Source organism: Grus americana, chromosome 6, assembly GCF_028858705.1.
Source record: "Grus americana isolate bGruAme1 chromosome 6, bGruAme1.mat, whole genome shotgun sequence".
Lineage (NCBI taxonomy): Eukaryota > Metazoa > Chordata > Aves > Gruiformes > Gruidae > Grus > Grus americana.
Genome location: NC_072857.1, coordinates 42,593,428 through 42,603,190, shown reverse-complemented (window position 1 = coordinate 42,603,190; position 9,763 = coordinate 42,593,428).

Here is a 9,763-nt window from a genome sequence, read left to right as displayed (position 1 = left end):
TGCAACATGCTGCATTTTACCAGACAGCAGAAGACCTCAGCTGTAATCTGTAATTGTTAAGTACAGGAGAAGACACCTTCATCAGCCTATTCCATACGTATTGCTCTGGGTCTGGCCCAGTCCACCTTGCACCAAAGCAAGTCCTGCCCTTAAGGAGAAGGGGGATAACAGAGGGACCTTGACAAGCTTCAGAGGCGGGCCTGTGCGAACCGCATGAAGTTCAACAAGGCCAAGTGCAAGGTCCTGCACGTGGGTCGGCACAATCCCAAGCACGACTATAGGAAGGGCAGGGAATGGATTGAAAGCAGCCCTGAGGAGAAGGACTTGGGGGTGTTGATTGATGAGAAGCTAAACATGAGCCAGCAGTGTGCGCTTGCAGCCCAGAAAGCCAACCGTGTCCTGGGCTGCATCAAAACCAGCGTGACCAGCAGGTCGAGGGAGGGGATCCTGCCCCTCTACTCTGCTCTTGTGAGACCTCACCTGGAGTACTGCATCCAGCTCTGGAGGCCCCAGTACAAGAAAGACATGGAGCTGTTGGAGAGAGTCCAGAGGAGGCCACGAAGCTGATCAGAGGGCTGGAGCACCTCTGCTATGAGGACAGGCTGAGAGAGTTGGGGTTGTTCAGCCTGGAGAAAAGGCAGCTCCAGGGAGATCTAATTGCAGCCTTCCAGTACCTGAAGGGGCCTACAGGAAAGCAGGGACTGTTTATCAGGGAGTGTAGTGACAGGACAAGGGGTAATGGGCTTAAGCTGAAGGAGGGTTGGTTTAGATTAGATGTTAGAAAGAAATTCTTTACTGTTAAGAGTGGTGAGGCCCTGGCACAGGTTGCCCAGAGAAGCTGTGGCTGCCCCTGGCTCCCTGGCAGTGTTCAAGGCCAGGTTGGATGGGGCTTTGGGCAACCTGGGCTAGTGGAGGGTGTCCCTGCCCATGGCAGGGGGTGGCACTGGATGGGCTGGGAGGTCCCTTCCCACCCAAACCATTCTATGAAAGTCTGGATGAAATGAAGAGCAAACCCTGCGTTGCCCAGGCAGGTCTGTTGTAGGCTGGGTTCTTCCAGGCAGATTGTCAGCTCAAATCCAAGGAATCAGATCCTTGAAGTGTGAGGCTCATAAGAGCTAAGGCAGCTTCTCTGGCTCACAGACTCAGTAACACAGAGTAGGACTGTTTGAAGCCCTCGTTTTTCCTGGTTCACACTGGTAATGCTATGGTTCCTAATGACATGACTACCCCAGCACACACAAAGCATCTCTCAAGCCATCATGAATTTCACTCGTGCAAAACAACAGGCTTAGCAGCAGATACCGCATTTCCAAGGAAACCAACATCATACTCCCTCCACGGGAGACAGCACCAAGACATCAAATCAAGTGGAGAACCTGGGTGTGGTGAGTTGACTCCTGCCAGCAGCCAAGCCCAGCCTTTTGCTCACTCCCCTCTTTCGCAGGATGGGGAGAAAACAGAAGGAAGGTGAGAAGACTTGTGGAACGAAGTAACGACAGCTTCACAGGGAAAACAAAAGCTGCACGTGCGAGCAAAGCAAAAAGAGGAATTCAATCCCTACTTCCCATTGGCAGGCAGATGCCCAGCCACTGCTGGGGAAGCAAGGCCTTGGCGCAACTGTTGCTTGGGAAGACAAACACCATAACCACAAACATCATCCCTTCCTCCTCCTTTCCTTGAGCTTTTATTGCTGAGTATGACACCGTATGTATGGAATATCCCTTTGGTCAGTTTAGGTCGGTTGTCTCGAGCTGTGGTGTTCATGTTGTCCATACACGAAGAGATCCTAGGCCATTCTAGGTTGCACACCATCCACTGGACAGTGACATTATTTTCCATCTATTCTCATATTCCAATTAACTTATGAACACTCAGCTGGATTCATTGTTTCTTGAAATTCAGAAGGATGCAGGCAGTCCTTGAGGTCATACTTGAGGTCATGACGTTGTTAACTCACGCAGATCCCATTTCTTTCACATGGAGAGTCAGCAGAAAAACATGCATACCCAGTGACTTTTAAGCAGCTGGAATGAAAGACCATCAACTTGCTTTTTTTTCTAGCCACTTTCAGATAGGCTCTGGGGAAAAAAAAAATAAAAATCCTTTTTCAGATGGAGGATTTCACATATTTCCTTTTCCTATTTAAAAAAATCTGGTTTTGGCATCCAATAAGATTTTGTAGCTCTGAGCACTTTGCCTTCTACCTTAGCAAAAGGGAAGTCCCTTCCCCTCAAAAAGAAGGTAAATTAAAATCCCATGCAGTCAGCGTCCCCACCCCACCCCAAAACACACAAACGTGCTTGCACCGTTCCTTTTTCCTTCTCCATAGATTAATAGGGTTTGGTTCCCCAGTATTTACATACAGATAACGGTATGCCCTAAGTGAGCTGCTGCCACCTGGAGAGCAGGTCCTGGGCCATAGCAGCTGATTCACAGCACAGCAATTCTCAAACCACGCTGAGAAGTGATCCCGATAACCAGGAGGAAGAGCAGAGCCAAGGGGATGCCCCAACGCCCATGGAAGGGTGCCCGCTGCTTGGTGGTCTCACTGCACAATGGTGAGCCCCTACGTCAGGGCAGCCAAGTCTCCACATACATCCAAGGATGCCACAAGCCACAGACACTTGGGATCCCGAAGCCCAGCTCCTCAATCCCATCTCAGCGGAGAGCAGAAGGACACTCTGGAATCCAGACAGAATGTAGCCACCTCCTCTGTGTTTTGCCCTTTCGCAAATTGACTTGCTCTGTGCCCTCTGCTCTGCTTAATTGATACACTGCCCATCTCTAGCAAGCAAATTGTTCTCCTGTCTCATTCATAATATGCTTCAAATAAAGTGTGCTTCTGCCTGAGCGAACGCCCTTCAGGGGTACTTTAAATTGTCACAGTGCATAAGGCTTTCCCTGAAATCTGCATTTTTGCAGTGCTGGATCTCCACAATGGCCCCTGGAGCCACACTTAATGTATTTCAAGGGATGTAGAGACTTATCTTGCTTAAACAACATGGCTAGAAAGGCAAAACTTGCTCCAAACCAAGTTCTTCCATTCCTCCCTTTCCCCCCCAAAAAACAGCTGAGTTTTGCTTTTTCATCCTGAAAACTAAGAAAACCAATCTCCAAAAAGTGCTTCCTGATCCATCTCTGAGAACCCAACAAATCAAAGCACGATCCAGTTGAAACTGGGCAAGAAGTCCTTGTGGGATCTGAGGACCAGCAGCCGTTGAAGTTGATTCAACCTGGTCTTGCCGCTTGAGGAGCATCACTGAGGAAATCAGTGAGGCTGAGCCCCCCAAAGCATGCTTTGAGCAAGTAGCCAGCGTACCCAGGAGATATGATCCACAACTGTGAAACCCCACCGCAAGCTGGTAATTTACTCCAGACCTAACGATGGTACAGCAATACTGCTGAAGGAGCAGCCATCACTGCTGATAAAAGGGGAGGACCTCAGATTTGAGCTTCTTTGCACATTTCCCATGTATTTCCAGGACACAGACCAAAAGCAAGCAGAAGGTGCCCAAGTGCCACCCAGTCTGCATTTCTTTGGTGATGCTAGACCCCTCTGAACACTGTGTGTGCAAAGTAACTCAGGAAAACACACAGAGACAAGGGGATTGGATTTTGCTTGGGTTTGCACAGGTTTAGAAAGTGAACCAGCTCCACCACATGTATTATTAGTACAGGAAAGCCCTAAAATGCTCTCTATTTTTGCTGTCAATCCTGGTAAGAAGCGTTTCCCACAAGAGGGAGCTCCCATGTTTGTGCAAGATGGTTTAGGGAGCAAGGAACTCCTCAGTGACAGGAGGCATGGATCCAACTGCTCTGTTTTTGTCTTGGAATCTGCCTATCATGGGGACAAAAAAAAAAAAAAAAGAGCAAGACCAAGGTCCCACAGCCTCTTCCCAGGAGCTCCGAGATGGGCAGCAAGGCACAAATGCACACCCCGCAGCATGGCGCAGCGCAAAGGTCTTTCACCTCGATTGATGCTGGCAGCTTCTTGCCGCGCAGTCTGCCTTGCTCAGAGCCAGCGAGAGCAGATTTGGAGCATGGGCTTGGCAGGATATTGCAAAAGCTGGGATCAGAGCTGCTTCCCAGCTGGAGTCTAAAATAACTATGAGATTACCTCCACAGGGGCGTAGCCAGCATGTATAATGCTTGGCCTGTTCCTCTTCCAGCTTGCCACAGTCTTGCCTGGCTTCTCTTCCACCGTTCTTCAAAGCCTTGCTGCAGGAACTTCCTTCCTGCCGAGGGGAAAGAGAGGGCTGAGCTTCCCCTCTGCCACCCTCCTCCTGCTCTCCTTTGGGTGCTGTGTCCCATGGGGGGTGGCAGGCAGCCTCTGGAGTGCTCCTCTCCATGCCCGGCTGCCTCTGCACCATCTGTACCCCACCATGCTCCCGGGAGCGCTCCTTTCCTGCCCGCGCTGGGAAAAAGATCCCCAAGTCAACTGCTGGCAGACATACGGACGCCTTGGTAAAACGACTCTGAAATTAACTGCAGGCAAATACTTGCAGGGCAGGATCAAATCTGTAAACCCCAGGATCAAACCCTGAAACCCTCCTCCTTCTCCAGGGGCGGGAAAGGAGAAGCCTGTTTCTGCAGAGGCTCCTATTCAGAGGTAAAGTTGACCTGGCAAAATGCAGCTGCTCTCCCTTTGGGGATGAACTGAACCACATGGGATCACCGTAACTTGGAGAGCACATCAGAAGAGTCCAGCCCAATGTGTCTGTTCTGCTCCACAAATTAGCTCAGGTAACTCTACCCACTGACCTCACGGGAAGGCAACAAGATCTGAGCAAAAGCAAGGATCTTCCAAAGACACTAGGCACTGCGCTGGCCTCACCAGCAGCAGGGCTGACGGGTTCGGTGTCACTGCTGTCCCTAAGGTTGATGTTGAGCTCAACCCACCTCTGAGCTCCTCCACTTTGTGTGCAGGCGTTGCTTGTTTGCTAGATCCTTGACTGCTGGGCTCTGCTTTCTGCAAATTCCAGCTATTGATTTTGCAGAGGACCAATGTGCAAATGGACTTCCTTCTCCCTCAAGAGCTGCAGTTCCCTTTCCCTTGTGTGGCCAGGCCACCATCACCTTGGGCTGGGATTTTTAGCACTAATGCAATTTCACGTTCAAACCAAGGGTTGTTTCTGGCATGAACTGTCCTGTGAAAAGGCAGGAAGCACAGAGATGCAAACTGTTCTTGGGCAAGCTTGCAAGAGCCGTTTCCTCCCCCGGAGAGCCAAAACCACTAGAGATGGCTGGAACAGCTGGGGCTGGAGCCCAGCACCTCTGCAGAGGACTGCGCAAGGTAGATGTGACACTTCGGTCCACCTCTTCAGTTTGGAAATCCTTTCAGATGCGTTTGAGGATTTAGCAACCACTGCTGACAACTAGCCAGGAAGAAGGGAATAATGATATTTTTTTTGGTGGGGAGGAAAATTCAAAGCCAACGATGGGACACCATGACACCAAACAGCCCTGGAACACCTCTATACTCAGTGGAAAGACATCTGGGAGACACCAGCAACATAACAGCAGTATATCTGTTAGCAAAGGCGGGAGCTTCTCACAGTTGCAGAACAACAACAGGCTGCCCACACGTCAGGAGAAGGGGTGAGGACAGCAATACACTGTTACAGCCAACGAACAGCGTTAAAGTAACGAGGCACGGGTGACTCCAACACCGGCAGATGCTAGTTAGACTTTAGCATAAAGCTAATTCGGTTCTGCCCTGAAACAGCAAAGTCTCAGGAGAACAAATCTGACAGATCTCAGTGATGCTGTGATGGTACAAACCAAAGTAATGCAGTAAGTCAAAGAGGTGACTCTGCAGAAGCCAAGCCCTGCATTCCTGAGGAACCATCCCACCATGGCCATGCATCAGCCAAGCAAGACTGACTGACAGTGCTCATCCATGAATCCATGCCAGAGAAGGATGGATGCTCCTTCTGTGCCTCCCCAGTCTGCTAGCCCTGCGCTGGTGTCCAGCAAGACTGGTGTAGGAGAGGCTGACTTCACCCTCCTGCCACCTTTGGTTACGGATATGCCAGCAGCTCGGGTCCTTGCCTGTCTCAGGCACATGGTTGCTGGTCCTCAGTCACCTCTGCTCGCTTAGATCACTCCCACGTAGGTAATGCTGGTTTAGATCTACTTGCAATGCCAGGATGAAAAATAGGTCCTCGTGCCCACCTACAATTAAAGTCTTCTCAAACTTTGCAGAAGGTAAGAAATATAACCCAAAAGCTAGCATGCTCTGGGTTGAAAAGAAATGCTTTACTGGAGGTTACACAGAGCGATGAGCTTTGACTCTATCTTTCTAAAACCCATCAAGTAAACTGAAGTAAGTTTCACTATGAAAATAATTAAACAGAAGAGCTGAAAACATTTCTTTTAGGAAGATTTCACATTAGCTTCGAGATTATTTTTTGTGAAACACACATTTATCAAACAACATGAAAAGTTTCAGCCCATCCAAATCCAACTTTTGTAGGTACAGAAAATAATAACGATGATGATAATAATTGTAATAACAATAACAACCACCACCCCGTTATTCAAAATCACCTCCTAGCCGTGAGCTGGTCATTCCTTCCAGGATGATGGCTGATGTGCTCCATCATTCTTTGTATCACCAGCCAGGCTTGGAAAGCCATCGGCCCTACCAAAAGGAAACACAAATGTATTTCTTTGGGTAGAAAACTGATATGTAAAGCCCATCATATGTGAAAATCACGGGCACAGAAGGTTGTGTACGTGGCTGGCCACTCAACTCAGTATTGGGTACAAAGCATTGCACGTTCCAGATGTGCTGGAGCGCCTGAAGAGAGTTTATATATCATCCAAATTGTTTTTTAATTATTTAAACTAAAGCGAAAGGTGTCTCAGCTTCTTCCCAGAAACACACTAGTTAACTTTACACCCGCTGTCCCAGGTGTCCCAAATCAGGATGTAACACCAGTCCACGGTTCTCCTCTCACCCGCCGCGGGAGCTCGGCACGGCTCTGGCACCGAGCCGCATCCAGCGAAGAGCACACGGGCCAGGCGTGAATGAACGCCACGTCCCCACGTCCTCCTTCATCTCTATTTAATGCACGAACCATCGGAAAGCATTCTGCTCTACTGCCCACGGCTCCAGCCCCCATTTATAATGGATGGTGCATGTAGGTGGTGTGGGCAAACACCAGGCTGAGCTTTTATAAAAATATTTACCTTGCTTTCCGCTGCCTCGGGGCCCTGGGAGACATCTGCTCCCGGCCTCTGCGATGCCGCCTGGGGACCAGTGCTTTCAGCCTCACGGATGCAGGCAGCATCAGACGCTCCAGCTGGCTCGAGCCTGCAGCCTCCTTTTGCTGCGGCTCACAGACCCCCTGCCCTGGCTGGCATTTGCTGCAGCTTGGGAAAATGGTGGGCATGAGGGCAAAGGAGAGAGATGCAGAGGGGAAAAAAAGAAAAATTTAAAAAAAAAATCCCCTTTGCTCTCCTCCTCCTTGCATGAATGCCATTAAAAGTGCTAATCTGCTCCCTCCCCACTTATAACCCAGCAGGGCACAAACACCAACACTCTCACCATCGCTCGTAGGTCAGCCACATCCCCTGCGACAGATGAGGGGACACCAGCCCCCCTCCTTGGGAGGGCACAGGGCTCACCCGGGCTCAGCCCCTCCTCGCCACCAACCTCCATCTCCCTGTGCGAGGAGGCTGCATCTCCTCAGTGCCATGCAGGCACCCGGCTGGACCGTAATGGGACTTAGTTAAGTCTTTGCTTGGGCTGTTCAAACAGTAACTTGACCGACAGTAAGTTCTCTTGGATCCACACGTAAATCATGTATTTTTGCCTGCCCGCAACCACACGGCAGAGTCAACGGCAGGCGCGGGGCATGGAGGCAGAGCAAAGCGCACGGAGGGTGTAGGACTCGGAGGGTGTAGGCAGAGCAGAGTGCTGAATGCAGGATTTTCACCTCCCTGGTACAGTCGGAGCAAGGCTACCTGAACACATCTTCTCCCGCTGCGAGGAGCCAGGAGGCACCACAGACCTTCCTCTTCCTCAGACGGAGCTGAGCCCAGAGCTACACAAACATCCCTGAATCGCTGCATCCTCTTTCCTCACACCTTCCTCGGGCTCACACAGCTCTTCAGGGGTGAACACATCCCATGAGACAGCACTCACCCTGGGCGTGCGAACAAGAGTGCGACAGCACATCTGCCTGACGTCCCTTTCCTACCGCCGCGGCTCAGGGCAAGGCTGCAGATGCCGGGATGCTGAACGGTGGCTTCTCCTTTGCTGCAGCTCACGCGGGAGGTTTTGCTCCAGCCAGGCTCCCCAGGCTGGCCCGGTGTGTTGCAAATTATTGCCATAAGGCCCAGAGGAGGACAAGCAGCAGCTGGTGCGAGGATGGACATGAATTATGGATGTGCCAGCCTCCTTGGAGAGCAAAGGGCACCTGCTGCAGGCCGCCTCCCACTGCAGAGACGATGGCTTTTGCTCCACAGACCTCGCAGAAATGCAGCACTGGACAAATTGATGCCATGGTCGAGTAAAGCACAGCACCGCGGTGACAAAGCCAGGAGAGGTGCAGTCCTCCCAAGGTCCCTTTGGTGCTGGGAAGCTCTTGGGGCTGTGGAGACAAGTGGTCAGGAAGAGGAGAAACCAGTCAGGGTACGTGGCGATGGCATGATCGTCGCACATCCAGGACCTGGTTCAAGGAGAAAGTTTGCTGGTGGTCAGGTTGTTCTCAGCGCCTAGGATTCAATGGACCGTTGGAAGTCGATGACCTGCAGCTGCAAGGATGCTGCGGTGCTGTGCCACAGGGCTGAGGGTGGCCATCCCTCCGTCCCCATCATGCGTGTGATGCCATCCTGTAGCCTGTTCCTTAGGGAGAAAAAGGGAGAAAAGCAGAGCAGGGCACAGAAACTGTAAAAGACCTAGCTCTCCCAGCGCGTCTCCATCAAACTCAAGAAATGTTACATTACTGCCCTATTTTATTGGAAAAGCAGGTGCGAGGTAGGGGTGGGAATGTTTTAAAATTTAATATTCAGAAAACCAAGCCTGTGTTTTTTTCCAATTTCCAGACTGAAAAAAACCACAACACAGGGGAAAAGTATCAGCTAGTCTGTCTTCAGAGACATTTTATATGTATAGACACTGTATATTTAAATATATCTCTATATAATTACATATTTATGTATATACAGGGCTACACAACTGATCTCATAGAAAACTTTGCACTTTTACTCCAAACCTGAGCAAAGCTCACATTTAAACTCCTGTATGAAAGAGCTTTCCTGGCCCAACCCAGAGCAAGCTTCTGGTTCTCCATATTGCAGATACCTTCTTAAATCAGAAGGTCGTGCAGCATGAGAAAAAAAAAGCTCTCGCAGAAGTCTGTCATAACCACATGCTCACCCTTCTCCATCAATTTTCTCAGTTCATTTCAAAATTGTTTCTGATATAGTTTTTTAAAATTTAAAAAACCCCCCAAACTACCCAAATTTTATTTTGTGTAAAGATCACACTGACTAATTAGAGCAACCTTTTCACCTTGGAGCAACTGACTGCCCTTCTGGAGAATTTGCCCCGGTCTGTATAAACCCACCTGACCTGCTTGCCTCCCACCTGATTCTTTCTAAATATGGGCAGAATATTTGTTTTTTCCCCATTCCTTTAAAATCATCAGATACTCAGATCACCAGATCAGAGACTGAGCTGATTCTTTTGATACCCCTGGGTACCAGCTCTCCAAAGCTACTTAGATTTAAATATTCAGGTTGTCAGCTGATC